Below are 12,288 nucleotides of genomic sequence, written 5' to 3'. Positions count from 1 at the left end.
TTTCCCTTCTAATCTTCTTTATTTTAATTTTAAGTAATGCTTAGGTTTCATGCCATCAATTTTTATGCATTATTATTTCTTTTCCTTGCACAAAAATATCAACGTTAAAATGTTTTATTATAGTATAGTATACGATCGTGTCAATAAAATTGAAAAAATTGGTCTTTGCATTTAGTTGTTTGGTTTGGTTGGTGATATATTTTTTTCTTTTATAATTAAAGAGACATTGATAATCAATGAAAACATATTTCAACATGCATCATCTTTTATACTAAAATAAATAGTAAACAACTTAAACATATCTCAATTCTTGAAGATATGAAAGGATTTATTTGAATGGTTTCTTATTTCAAAAGATTAAATGGATTGTGATGGAAGGGAAGATAAATTTAATAGGAAGATAAATTTAATAGGATAGATATATAGATAAAAGATTAATGATGTTGGTGAGTGACATTAATTAGAATGGAAAGGGAAGGTTAGATTGGGGCCATGAGGCTTGGGAGTGTGTTTGTTTTTTTCGTCAGCATGTGAGAGGAGGGACCCCGTGTCAGCCATACCCATTTCTTATCAACCATTAATACATTAATATTATTCATGTTGACTAATACATCATATCATTTTCATATTCATATTCATATATATATATATATATATATATATATATTGGTGGTTTTAGGAATTTGTGTTGGAGACCAATTTTGGATACTTTCTCTCTCCCGCCATAGCAATCAAAATTTTGTAGTTAATTTCGAGGTCAAAAGTAAGAACAAAACTATGCTCTCTATTGTTCAACTAAATCCATCCTTCCTATATATATAATTGTTTACATTTACATTTCCTAAATATGCTGATTGATTGGTTCAAATTATCTCTCCTCCCGTGGCCAACTTACTCTTATTTTTAAAATGGGGTGATTTTGATTAAGAACTCTTTGGATTAGGTCAATATTTCTTCTACATCTAGAAGAAAAGTTTTGTTATAGTACAATTGAGAACATAGGGAATTCGAATGAATCATAAACAACTATATATGTAGTTACTATTCGGTTCAACAATGCTTACTTTCACAAATAAAAGAGAGGTTAGAAAAAAAAAAAAAATATTCAGAGAGAAAATGTGTAGGGGCCAATATATGTATATGTAGGGGGTTTGTCTCTGTAGAAAAAGAGAGATTAAATTGGGTGGCAGAATGGGGAATGGTTGTGGTTGTGGTTGTAGAGGGAGAGAACAGAAACACCATTTTCTCACTTTATGATAACCTAATCTCTCTCTGACCTTTTTCTGAAGCAACCTCCCCAACTCTTCATCTTTTCTTCTTCTTCTTCTTCTTTTTTAAATTCCAAAAACACTTTTTTTGGCTTTTGTTTTTTCAGTTTTGGAGAACTTCTTCTGTGTTTCTTTCTTTCTTTACCCATTCTTACTACAAACCCCCCCTCTCTTTTTTGTACACTTTCCCCATACCCCCTCATAAAGTCATTATTCATATTTCCCTCCCATCATATATATATATATATATCTTCCTTTTTCTCTTGTCATGTTCTTGTCTTCTAACTACATTCATCTTTTGAGGAGGTGTGTATTTTGTTATGTCAAATCCTAACTTTGTGTTCTATAATTTGTTTTATATCAAATATAAAACATTATTCATCATGAGCACACGTGATTTATTATTATTACTTTGTCTGCATCTAAATTGATTATCACTAATTGATACAACAATGTCTATAATATGTAAGTTTAATTACAAGTTACAACCTATATATATATATAGAATATGAAAGGGACTTATATATGAATAAATAATTGATGGGTTTTAAGATAAAGAAACTAAAAAAGGTAAACTATTCCTCTTTTTTTTTTTTTTTTGGTTGGTTTTTGTAATTCAGTAAATAAGACGATAAATTCAAACATTAGAATGGTTTATCTGAAAATCACTTTTAATAATTAGAGTGAAATATGAAAAAAATATGTGGTTCCTTAGCTTACACATATTAATATACAAAAGTAAAACAATATCATATATATATATATAGACTTTTCTTATACTATTTAATATAAAAAAATAATATATTCTATGAATAACAATCCTTAATACGTAAGAAAAGAAAAGAAAAAAGGACAGTGGGAATTGCATTTGTAATATTAGGGCAATAGGTAATGGGATATAGAGAAAAATGCACTCAACAAAAATTATTGATCAAAAACTCACTTTTGCTTTTGGATCTCTCACTTTTTATTATTTTCTCAATGCCCTAGACATTGCCCTTTGCCTTTTCTAATTCACGTGCTTCAATGCCTTCACTAAATAATTCATATATATCAATTTCAAGTGAGGTCAATTTTTATTATTTCAAAAAAGAAAAGAAAAAAAGAAGAGGTCAATTTTTATTTTGGTTAAATTTTTATTGGGACGACTCATCTTTTTATTTCTCCCCCCAAAAAGGTATACTTTGTTTATTTATTTATTCAATGTCGTTTGAAAACATGAGTTCCTTTAGTGGTAAGAGTGTCTTTCTTTTGTTTTGGATCAAACTTTAAATTTGGTATGAATATTTTATTTTTTACTACATTTTCAAATTCAAAGAGAGATATAGTTCACCTCTATACACACCAACTAATTTTTACCAATATAGAATAAGCAAGTGGTAAAAAAAAAATGAATCAACACCTAAGACAAAAGCACTAGAGCTTAATAAGGGAATACCAAAAATGGAAAATTTGGCACCAAATAGACTATCAAATTCAATAATAGACAGTGTGTTTGTTCCTTTTTGTTTTTTTTTTTTGTTTTTAATTAAGTATATTAATTAACCTCATTAATACAAAAAAAAAAGGCTAATTAAGTAAGAAAAAATGGTGACATCTACCTCCAAACCAAAACCCAAAAACCCAAATGTATAAATCATAGGAAAAAGGGTTTTTGGAATTATGTCCCTTATTGTCAATTCATTATGCAAAATTTCTAGTGGGTTCTCAATGGCTGATTCCCTTTTGGTTTTGTTCTATTTGCTTTTTCTGTTTCATTTCTTTTAGCAATAAATTAAAAAAAAAAAAAGGAAAAGAAAAACCCTTTGTCTTTCTTTTTGCATATTCTATAGTAACAACAACAACAATAATAAATAATAATGATAATAAGATATTGGGTTTTTGTTAAAATGGATATATAGCAGAATGAGAAAGAGAGAAGAAGAAGGGAAAGGATTAATTTTGGGATATCAAAGTGTTGAAAAGCCAAAAAGGTGGGAAATTTTGAATTTGGGAGACAAAATCTTTGATAGTGTGGGGAAGATCAAATTTTGGCCCTCCTTTTTTATATTTTGTTTTTTTTCTTGTTCTTTACTTTAGAGATGGTTGGTATATAGTTTTATACAAATGCATATGCTATTCTCATTATGATTCATGAAAGAGAATAAACAAAAAAGTAAATAAATTGTGATTTTGGTAAAAGGAACACAGCTTGCTCCCAAGAAGAAGCAAAGATTATATGGGTCACATTGTGTTCCCTCTCTCACTCCAATAATTGTAGAATAATATTTTATAGAGTTTTTTCTTGTGTTAATTCTATTTTATTTGAGAAAAAAATATCCATCTCACAATACATATTCATCTTATTGTTTCTGTGTGTCAACTATTTTTTACCTTGAGGACATACTCGTGGATGGATCGATATAAGAAAGCTTAAAGGGAAGAAATGAATGTAAAAGGAAGAACAAAAAAGTGTATATATATATATATATATATATATATATATATTTAAAAAAAAATACTATTTTTCATCCTTAGATTTTAAGTTTAGATTTCATATAGGGTTTAGATTTGAGAACATTATATATTTAACACCAACTATCCAAAGTGAGAATCTAGTCAAAATGAAAGGTTAAATTTTGAAGTCTAGGAAGACCAATGGTAATAAAATTGAAAATTCAAATTAATTAAGGTAGAAACTTAATATTTGATACTTAGAGAGAAAGAAATTAAGGTGAAATTTTTAGATAGAATCTATCGTGTCAAATATCACTCTAAGTACATCAATTTTAAGAATTAAACATGAAGTAAAAAAGTATATATTTTAGTTTGAGCATCAAATAAAATACGGTAAAAATTAAAGAATGATTAGATTGGTAGGTTTAACAATGATACATAGTAATATTTAAAACAAATAAAACCTTTGATATTTCTTTTAGCTTTGACTTGGTCTCAGTGATTTCACAAATGAAATGATTTGAACTTAAAAATGTTTCACAATACAAATATTTTTCCCTCTCTCTTTCCTTTGTCTTTCTTTTAGCTCTTTCACCCAACAGGCTGTAAAGCTCAAAGGACAGCAGAAGTAAGATCATATATATATGCACACACACACACACACACACAGGACCATTTGCCTTTCTATATACTATAAGGTGGGCCTTTCTCTCTCTCTCTCTCTAAGAACTCAGCTAATTTTCAAACCCAATGAGAGAGAAAACCCATCCATATATAAAGAATTCCAATATATATAATAATATTACACAATTTATTTATATATGAGCAACAGCACAAACACATACATACACAGTTCACACTTTCCTAGTCTCTGCCATGTTTGGGCTCTACCTATCACAAAACTAGTGGTCCTCTTTGATATTATAAATACACACTACTATACACATTAACACACATCATCTCGTTTTTCATCTTAATTAATCTTTCCAATTAACATGTCTTTTCAACCTGTAATGAATCACAAAGCACAATACCTTAAAAACTATGATAGAGAGAGTATTCAAACATTGATATACAATTAAAAACATTTACTGTACGTCATGTAACTCACGATCAACTTAAACTATCTCATACAAACATAGTCTAAACATTTGGTAATTTTAACTAATTAACCCTAGTTTCCATATATCACATGTTTCATTTGTTCTAAATTTGTAAACTAATGATGCTTTCAAATGATGTAGAAACGGGTGTGTGTGTGAGAATAATGTTGAGCTACCTAGATAGATAGCAGTACAATGATTTAAAAGTGTTAGCTAACAAATTTTTACAACATGAGGTGAAAAAGTGGGGAAAAGGAGAAAAAAAAAAGGTTGAAAGAAACTTGACACAAACTAAATATGAATACAATGGACATAGGGAAATGGCCTTTCGCAAGTTTTAGTGAAAGCTGCCCTTCTACTTCTCATGTCCTTCCTGTATTCATCATACCATTTAAAATATATATATATATATATATATATATAAAGCTGTATTAGGGTTTTATTTCATAAATATATTTCAAATTCTGATAAATGGGACCCCTTTTTAGAAGAGATTTCAATTTTTCACAAAAGGCAAAGCATAACATATTTAACATTTACTAGGGAGGGGAAAAAAGGTATGGTGGTTGGCAAAGTGTTATTGTCTCTACTTTGTTTTTACTTCTCTACACTTTACTTGTATATATTGTTTTGTTTATTTAATCTTTAATTTCTTTTTTGTATATATATAAAACTAATTCAATATTTGTGGATCATCATTTAATTAACACAAAACTCTTACCAAATATTGAATCTTGAGACTTTGAGTGCTTGTGTTATTACTAACTATATGGATAGGAAACTATATGATAATAACAAAATAATAAAGTAGCATACTCATGATGATAATAATAACAAATTGTGTTTATGAATTACAAATCTAGTGTTTGAACTTCTTAATACGTTTGAAAAACAAATATAGAGCTCAATTGACATATGATTATGGCTTAAATCATTATACTCTCATTTGTATGGAAAAAAACATTTTCAAATGATAACTCATTTTTAAATTTTAGTATTTTATCTTTATACTTATTTTAATTTGATATATTTTATATCTCAAACTTTTTAAAATTTATAAATTTTAAAAAATCAACCAAACATTTTCTGTTTTTATATTCATCATAGATAAATCGATAAGTATTAGACCTGTTTTACTATTTTATTATTTGGTTAATCAAAATAATTCGGTTGGAATATTATAAATCATTCATTCAAATAATTATTATTTATAAATAAAGTGTACTCTAATGGTAATTATTTTATTATTTTGTTAATCACAATCCAACTGAAATAGGAAAATCTTAAATCTAAGACTTAATTAGTAAAAGTGTTGTTATTCTAATATTTTTTTAAAAAAATATTTAGCTAATCTTGATTTCTCAAATTAGCTAATATATCATAATAATAACCATCAATTAAAAAGAGCAAACGGGGAAATAAGAAATTTCTCCTCCAACACTCCTCTTAGATATAATATAGATAGCCATGGATAGAGATATATATATATAGATGATCTTGAAGCTCAATATCTTGACAGAAAGAAAGTCTCAAATTACAAAAAGATTAGTAGAACCAAATGTGATAACAGGGTCGAACCTTTGCTTTAAAATTGTAAGAAATAACGTGGTTGAGTTTCTGTCTTGCACTCACATTTTGTAAAAATTGTTTGAACAGTTTTTAACATCGACCACCCATGCTAATTGCCATCAGAGAGGAAGTTTACTTTTGCCTTTTAGATTAGTATTACAATGTTGTAATTTCTCATTTTCAATACCGACAATTCCCTATGATTGGGAAGATCGAGATCGAATATTATTATTATTTATTTTTCTAGAGTATATGGTATACATATCTGTGTGCTATCATTATTTCGTTATTGTTCATCATGAAGAGTTTAGTCAAAGAGGCCAAAGTCTCAAGAACTTTAGTCTATTTTAATTAATGTGGATGGCAAGAATGTCAAAAAACAAAAATATCCCATCACTTAATTATATCAGTTTTAATTGAAACACTTTGAAATTTTTGCTAGCTCTTATATTAAATAATTATTATACACACACACACACACATATATATCAACACAAAAACAACAATTCATTTATTTTTTAAAATAATAGCAAAGACTAATTTTCTCTCTAGAAGTTCTTCCATTCTATATAATGAAATCTCTCAATTCCAAAACTTTTTAGTTTTTTTTAGAAATGAAACTATTTTTTTGAATTTCAGTGTTATTTGATAGAGACACAGTGCCTAAATTCAAACCACCATACTACATTTTCTTCCCTTTGTTACCTGCCATACATTGACCTTTAGCTCAACATTTCATCAAATTATTTTTCTCTAAATAAATTCTTAAAAGTATATTTTCACTGCATTGTCTTTGGTCAAAATAATTGTATAAGGAATGAATTTGATTATAAAGTCATATTATTTTGACCAAAAAACAATGCAATATAATAAAACTTGAAGAGAATGAGTTGGTGAATCTAGAAACTCTTTGAACCTAACTTCAATACGAAAGAAAGATAAGTTTAATCAAAATTATTTAAGTTTTTTATATATCTTTCTCTCGTTAATCACACCATTAAAGAATAACGTATTTTTTAAGACTATTATGGCCCTCTCTTGTCCTCTCTTTTGATCTCAGAAGTACTGTGTGTGTGTTGAGATGTTGATTTTGTTTAACATTGACTTCTGAAGTATGGGTTTAGATGAACTCTGTGTGTTTTCATTATTATTTATATAGAGGGGACTCCAAGAAAGGCTGTTTATTGGCACTGCAACTTCAAACATGGCCTTTGTACCAAAATCTTTTGGTCTTCTTTCTTTCTTTGGCCCTTCTCTGCATTGCATAGTTAGTGATTTCATGATTGACAAAAATGGCATCCAATGCTTTCTCCATAATACAAAAGGCCTTCTCAAATTCAAATCGTGCCAAATATATTGAACCCAAAATGAACAAATCAAACAAGAGAGACTAGAAAGCATTATGAATACTATATGTATTAAATTTTTATTGACATATGGAAGATAAATTTTTAAATTTTGATATGTTAACATCAGCATTTTATCACTATTTTCAAACAAACCCTTCCATCTAAATCAACATTTTAAACTTTGATTACTTCCAAAAATAAAAGGAATGATCCTACGATTTTATTTCAAAAACTAATTAGCTAGTAATAAGTGAAGTAATAAATGTAGCTTATAAAGATTATGAGTTCTCTTGAAATTGTGAGATCTCTTCATCTACCATCTACAACATGTCCCATCAAAACGGTCTTCATTAGGGTTCACCGTTGTTAGGGCCGATGCCAAAGTTGTTTTTCTTCTTTGATACAATACTCTCATTTGGATGCTTAATTACCTGATAATCCTAGGAGACCAGAAGAATCTTATATCTTCATGAAACTTTTGAAAAAGTTGGTTTCGTTTTTCTATTATTTATTATTCTTAAAATCTGTTTTTCTTTTTATCATTTAATTCGATTTCAAAGCTAAACATCATTTAAAAAAACAAAAAACCCTCATTTTCCATGTTGAAAAATTGTCAAACATATAAGCCTGCCAACTGGAGAAATAAATACTGAAACTTTCTATGATAGCTTCAATATCGTAGCATGGCTCAACCAAACTTTATAACTATTGTTATTTAATACTTATAACATTTGAATATATAAGAGGAAAGAAGGTTGATATAGAGTAATTAAAAGCAAGAGAAGAACATGCATAAATTAATGAAGTTGAGAAAAACAAAGGGTACAATTACAGCTTAGTATTTGAAAAAATATATACATATAAAGAAGACTTTATAATTTTTCAGAAAAGACATTTAATTTTTCTGATACCCAATTGAAAAGATCTTATGTTTTTGTCCTTTGGGCCTCTCCCACGTTCATAAATCTCTGTCATATTTACAACCAAATGTGAAAAGCAAAGATAAGGCATTAAATATTCAATGTTTTTCTAAATTGTTGAAAAAAGATATTGAATGTCATAAACTTCATTCTCAGAAGAATTTAATTTGGCTATAGCTACAAAGCTGTGTGTCGTTGTTAGGAATAATAATGTATGCTTCATTTTAGGACACAGTTGTTTTGTTTAGCACTGTTTTTATATTTATGTGTGTGTTAATAAAAGAAAAGAAAACAACTATTGTTGGTTATTCCATCTATATTATTTATTCCTCATAAACAAAGGTTTCTTACTTTTAATCTTTTTCAAAAATACATTTCCAATGTTTATTTTTGTTAGGTTTACCATTAGCTTTCAGAAAACCTAAGTATACTGTTATGAAGTAAATAAGTTTGGTAAAGTTCAAATCTATCTTTTAGAGAAAATAAAAAAGGGATTATGAGTGTTTAAGGGTCAATCTCTTCTCTTCACTTCATGTGTATTAATTTTTTCAAAATTTCCTAAGATGTTCTTACTTGTCTTCTACCTTACTTTCGCGTCTCTTATTGGTGAGAGATTACCTAAAGAGAAGGACAAGAGATCAATAAGGAAGATAATCCATTTTAGCACGTCGAGATGTTCCTACAAAATAAAATAGAAAGATTTCACAATTTTGATAAGATACATGAGTTACTCAACGATAATATTTCATGTTTTTATATATATAAAAAAAAAGATCCTACTTTACCTCGTAAAACTTTAAAATTTATTAAATAGTGAGTTTTGATCCTATGAGAGTTTGATTTTAAAAGCTAGTAGAGAGCAGAATTTTAAAAAGTAACCATAAGCCTTAAAAAATAATTTAAATGGATTAATTTACGACCAGTTTCTTTTCAAATAAAAAGTGATTTAAGATTAATATTCTTTCGTTATTATCACTTTCAACCTTCCCAAAATTTACTTCAAGTGCAACCCAAAACTATATTCGAGAGGTGTTCTTGCCATATGGTTCTCTTTTGTCCTTCCAAAATCAATCCTATTCATGTCAAATCTGTGTTAAAATGTGTAAATTAAACATATATATTAAATCGATCGGAATAATTAAATCAACATTTCATAGTGATGTTGAACACATGATCATATTGTGTATGTATACGTAACTTACATTATTTGAAGGACTGCATAACCTTTAGAAAATAGATGCATACTCTTCTCATCTATTGGTAATAGAGAACTTGGACGTTAGCCTACCTGCATGATAGTACATGCACACACACTAGTGTGATGTTGAGATGAATATATATATATATACATTCTAATATATCTAAATTAGTACTACAAGAAATATTATTAGTTCGGTTTCTGTCTCTCTTTTTGGACCTAAAAACACTATGTTATCTAATATTATAATATAAAACAAAAGTGGTTTTTGAAAAGGAGAATAGAAAAACAAAAAACGTGTCTCACTATTATTCTTTCCTCCAAACATTATTCCTAAAAGATATCATAATCAAGAGTTCATTTTGAAGGGTATAAGATTTGTAAACCCAAATTATTGCCAAGAGAATATGATATGGTTACTGTTTCAATTTGGACCTCAAAAGGAGGAATCCTCCTTTTAAAGAGTCAAAATGTTATAAGAGGAAGCATGTCCCTGTTGCCATATACACACACACACATACATATATATGTATATATATCTGACTTCCTCAGACAAAATTTGGGCATCATTTTGACAGCCACAGAATGACCCTTTAAACCCCGCCATTCATTATTTGTTCAGACATATTCATTCAAAAGCATGTAAGACTATTTTGGTGTTAAGAAGGAATCAAATTTTATTAATTACCTCAAAAGCTGATTCTAAAGAAGAAAAGAAAAGAAAGCATAGGCATGCAGAGTTATTATAGGTAATAAAAATGCATTTTTGTACAGAAAAAAAAATAATGAGAACTGTTGTTGGAAGAAAAAAGTACAAAGATTCAGAGCCTGCCATGACATGTAAAAAAGAAAATGAAAGGTACATAAATTTTAAAAAGGGACTTTATGATATTTGATAGCAAATGAGATTATATGGAGGGGGCTTGGCCAATATTATTATTCATTTATTTGGAGGCATTATGGATGATTACAACATCATGGAGCTTAGTGTTAAGGGTACCACTCGAATTCATTGCTCATCAGTTTGAATAACTTTCTCCTTTCCTTTTCAAAAATTGCTTTCCAATGAGTTACGTTGTTGGTCACTTCTCAGCTGCTTCGATTCTAATGGTGAAGTTTATTATACATTCTTTTGATAACGTTTCTCATCTTTCATCATGATCAATCTTTTTCTTTTAGGTTTGACTATTTGATTATTGGACGTTGATAGAAAAGTTGCAAATATAGCAATCATTGCCGTAAAATTTAGATCTAGCTATCAAAGACATCGATAGATATAGATTATTATTAGTTTGTAATTATCTTAAAAATTTTAGATTAGTGTTATCTTTTAATCTTAAAAGTTGGAAGCTTGAAAGAGATGTTTATGTATACCGACGTATATATAGTTAATTAATTGGGCACCGAACCGGGCGGGGAATATTCTCGATCTTCGTCTAGACATTAGATAGAAAAGTTTTTCCACTCCCTATTTTTCAATTAACTGTAGATTATTCCCTATCTTGTTCGAGATGGATTTCTGGAAGAGTGAAAAATGGAGATTAGAATATTATTTTGAAAGAGAAACAGTTATGTTATACAATAATCAATCAAAATACTTGTTTGATCTCTAGAAAAAATGAATTTAGAGATGCAACCACACAATGGGAAGGGCATCAATCCAACCAAGTCCCCTACCCACAAATAATATGGTGAAAATACAAGATGGGCACGAATATAGCTAATTTATGGGCTGGCCCATTGTACAAAAGTGCTTCACATCAGAAAAAAAGGGAAAGATACAAACTACGAACTTGGTAGTTAACTCTAGCACAAGCAAAGATTGAACTACTCTTACTTTTAACAGAAAACAACAAAAAAACAGCAGCATTTTAATATATACAAAAGCCCTAAATTGATTATTAAAATGTTGAGTGAATTTGATAAATTAAAAGTGGAGTAACCAAGAAGAGAATTAGAAGAGATTTGAGCCAAAGTTCAAGAAGGAGGCATATGTATATATCAATGTTATTCTCCGATCCAAAAACAATTGATTCGTAGTGACTTAACTTTGGTAAAACCATCTCTACTGTATGTCTCACAAAGTGTACTGTATATAGTGACGGATTTTTTTGGAGGAAAAAGTTGACGCACTTCACATTTTTACCAAATTGGAGAGGGTAAAGAGACCCCATCGATAATCTATAATCTACTTTACAACATTATATATTATATATTACATTAAAACTTGAGCTTGTGGTAATCATTTTTGTGTTCATCACTAGCCACGTAGTTCAACAAGATCTTAGCCTTTCTTCTAAAACCCCATCTAGAGAACTATGACATCAAACTGGTTGCGTTCATACTAGCAGTAATACACCAATCCTATCAAACCTCCACAGTTAAACGTGCTTGGGAGTTGGGGAGTTAGTAAAGTTGAGTGACCATGCATTTAAAAAGTTCTCT

The sequence above is a fragment of the Cucumis sativus genome, chromosome 7 (genome assembly GCF_000004075.3).
Source record: "Cucumis sativus cultivar 9930 chromosome 7, Cucumber_9930_V3, whole genome shotgun sequence".
In the NCBI taxonomy this organism is placed as follows: Eukaryota; Viridiplantae; Streptophyta; class Magnoliopsida; order Cucurbitales; family Cucurbitaceae; genus Cucumis; species Cucumis sativus.
This window is presented reverse-complemented; position numbering follows the sequence as displayed.